Here is a 3,998-nt window from a genome sequence, read left to right as displayed (position 1 = left end):
ACGAAAATCATGGTTTTGGAAAACTGCCTGGACTCAATCCTCACAAATGCCTTCAAAGTGATGTGGGAGAAGTTTGGGATCAAAAGGAATTGATCTTGACATGGTTGGTGCATAGCCAAGTTGATGATTTTGTGACTTGGTAGTGATTTTGGTGAAAAACGAAAATCATGGTTTTGGAAAACTGCCTGGACTCAATCCTCACAAATGCCTTCAAAGTGATGTGGGAGAAGTTTGGGATCAAAAGGAATTGATCTTGCCATGGTTGGTGCATAGCCAAGTTCATGATTTTGGTGTTTTGGCTTGATTTTGTGACTTGGTGGTGATTTTGGTGAAAAACGAAAATCATGGTTTTGGAAAACTGGCTGGACTCAATCCTCACAAATGCCTTGAAAGTGATGTGGGAGAAGTGTGGGATCAAAAGGAATTGATCTTGGCATGGTTGGTGCATAGCCAAGTTCATGATTTTGGTGTTTTGGCTTGATTTTGTGGCTTGGTGGTGATTTTGGTGAAAAACGAAAATCATGGTTTTGGAAAACTGGCTGGACTCAATCCTCACAAATGCCTTCAAAGTGATGTGGGAGAAGTTTGGGATCAAAGATCTTGCCATGGTTGGTGCATAGCCAAGTTCATGATTATGGTGTTTTGGCTTGATTTTGTGGCTTGGTGGTGATTTTGGTGAAAAACGAAAATCATGGTTTTGGAAAACTGGCTGGACTCAATCCTCACAAAGTCCTTCAAAGTGATGTGGGAGAAGTTTGGGATCAAAAGGAATTGATCTTGGCATGGTTGGTGCATAGCCAAGTTCATGATTTTGGTGTTTTGGCTTGATTTTGTGGCTTGGTGGTGATTTTGGTGAAAAACGAAAATCATGGTTTTGGAAAACTGGCTGGACTCAATCCTCACAAATGCCTTCAAAGTGATGTGGGAGAAGTTTGGGATCAAAAGGAATTGATCTTGATATGGTTGGTGCATAGCCAAGTTCATGATTTTGTGACTTGGTGGTGATTTTGGTGAAAAACGAAAATCATGGTTTTGGACAACTGGCTTGACTCAATCCTCACAAATGCCTTCAAAGTGATGTGGGAGAAGTTTGGGATCAAAAGGAATTGATCTTGCCATGGTTGGTGCATAGCCAAGTTCCATGATTTTGGTGTTTTGGCTTGATTTTGTGACTTGGTAGTGATTTTGGTGAAAAACGAAAATTATGGTTTTGGAAAACTGCCTGGACTCATTCCTCACAAATGCCTTCAAAGTGATATGGGAGAAGTTTGGGATCAAAAGGAATTGATCTTGACATGGTTGGTGCATAACCAAGTTCATGATTTTGTGACTTGGTGGTGATTTTGGTGAAAAACGAAAATCATGGTTTTGGAAAACTGGCTGGACTCAATCCTCACAAATGCCTTCAAAGTGATGTGGGAGAAGTTTGGGATCAAAAGGAATTGATCTTGGCATGGTTGGTGCATAGCCAAGTTCATGATTTTGGTGTTTTGGCTTGATTTTGTGACTTGGTGGTGATTTTGGTGAAAAATGAAAACCATGGTTTTGGAAAACTGGCTGGACTCAATCCTCACAAATGCCTTCAAAGTGATGTGGGAGAAGTTTGGGATCAAAAGGAATTGATCTTGGCATGGTTGGTGCATAGCCAAGTTCATGATTTTGGTGTTTTGGCTTGATTTTGTGGCTTGGTGGTGATTTTGGTGAAAAACGAAAATCATGGTTTTGGAAAACTGCCTGGACTCAATCCTCACAAATGCCTTCAAAGTGATGTGGGAGAAGTTTGGGATCAAAAGGAATTGATCTTGCCATGGTTGGTGAATAACCAAGTTCATGATTTTGGTGTTTTGGCTTGATTTTGTGACTTGGTGGTGATTTTGGTGAAAAACGAAAATCATGGTTTTGGAAAACTGGCTGGACTCAATCCTCACAAATGCCTTGAAAGTGATGTGGGAGAAGTGTGGGATCAAAAGGAATTGATCTTGGCATGGTTGGTGCATAGCCAAGTTCATGATTTTGGTGTTTTGGCTTGATTTTGTGGCTTGGTGGTGATTTTGGTGAAAAACGAAAATCATGGTTTTGGAAAACTGCCTGGACTCAATCCTCACAAATGCCTTCAAAGTGATGTGGGAGAAGTTTGGGATCAAAAGGAATTGATCTTGACATGGTTGGTGCATAGCCAAGTTCATGATTTTGTGACTTGGTGGTGATTTTGGTGAAAAACGAAAATCATGGTTTTGGAAAACTGGCTTGACTCAATCCTCACAAATGCCTTCAAAGTGATGTGGGAGAAGTTTGGGATCAAAAGGAATTGATCTTGCCATGGTTGGTGCATAGCCAAGTTCATGATTTTGGTGTTTTGGCTTGATTTTGTGACTTGGTGGTGATTTTGGTGAAAAACGAAAATCATGGTTTTGGAAAGCTGGCTGGACTCAATCCTCACAAATGCCTTCAAAGTGATGTGGGAGAAGTTTGGGATCAAAAGGAATTGATCTTGGCATGGTTGGTGCATAGCCAAGTTCATGATTTTGTGACTTGGTGGTAATTTTGGTGAAAAACAAAAATCATGGTTTTGGAAAACTGGCTGGACTCAATCCTCACAAATGCCTTCAAAGTGATGTGGGAGAAGTTTGGGATCAAAAGGAATTGATCTTGCCATGGTTGGTGCATAGCCAAGTTCATGATTTTGGTGTTTTGGCTTGATTTTGTGGCTTGGTGGTGATTTTGGTGAAAAACGAAAATCATGGTTTTGGAAAACTGCCTGGACTCAATCCTCACAAATGGCTTCAGAGTGATGTGGGAGAAGTTTGGGATCAAAAGGAATTGATCTTGACATGGTTGGTGCATAGCCAAGTTCATGATTTTGTGGCTTGGTGTTGATTTTGGTGAAAAACGAAAATCATGGTTTTGGAAAACTGGCTGGACTCAATCCTCACAAATGCCTTCAAAGTGATGTGGGAGAAGTTTGGGATCAAAAGGAATTGATCTTGGTATGGTTGGTGCATAGCCAAGTTCATGATTTTGGTATTTTCGCTTGATTTTGTGACTTGGTGGTGATTTTGGTGAAAAACGAAAATGTTGGTTTTGGAAAACTGGCTCGACTCAATCCTTACAAATGCCTTCAAAGTGATGTGGGAGAAGTTTGGGATCAAAAGGAATTGATCTTGGCATGGTTGGTGCATAGCCAAGTTCATGATTTTGGTGTTTTGGCTTGATTTTGTGGCTTGGTGGTGATTTTGGTGAAAAACGAAAATCATGGTTTTGGAAAACTGGCTGGACTCAATCCTCACAAATGCCTTCAAAGTGATGTGGGAGAAGTTTGGGATCAAAAGGAATTGATCTTGACATGGTTTGTGCATAGCCAAGTTCATGATTTTGGTGTTTTGGCTTGATTTTGTGGCTTGGTGGTGATTTTGGTGAAAAACGAAAATCATGGTTTTGGAAAACTGGCTGGACTCAATTCTCACAAATGCCTTCAAAGTGATGTGGGAGAAGTTTGGGATCAAAAGGAATTGATCTTGACATGGTTGGTGCATAGCCAAGTCCATGATTTTGGTGTTTTGGCTTGATTTTGTGACTTGGTGGTGTGCCAAGAATCATGAAATTTTCAAAGTGGTGGTTTTTGAACTTTGTTGGTTGGAAAGTGTCACAAATGCATGCAGAATGAGGTCTAGAAAGTTTGGTATCGAAACCAAGCCATCTTGATGTGGTTTTGAATTTTTGAAATGTTGGAAAATAGAGCGTTTTGAAAAAAATTCATGAAAATTCGAAACCTTTGCCAATCGTAACGAAATTTGGTGGGCACCTTCTTGATATTATTATGGGATGGACTGGAAAAAATCACGCAAAAATACGTTGTCTAGATACGTTTTTCCATTTTTCCCGATTTTCCACATTTCGGGTCTTTGGAAAAATAAAAAAAATACTTCCCCATGTCGAAAAATTCTAATTTTTTGCAGGCAACGTTGTACCATTTTTATGAGGATCCCTGCAAAAAATCT

Source organism: Phaseolus vulgaris, chromosome 9, assembly GCF_051622355.1.
Source record: "Phaseolus vulgaris cultivar YP4 chromosome 9, ASM5162235v1, whole genome shotgun sequence".
NCBI classification, from domain to species: domain Eukaryota; kingdom Viridiplantae; phylum Streptophyta; class Magnoliopsida; order Fabales; family Fabaceae; genus Phaseolus; species Phaseolus vulgaris.
The sequence above is the reverse complement of the archived record's forward strand: the minus strand, read 5'-3'. Positions refer to the sequence as shown.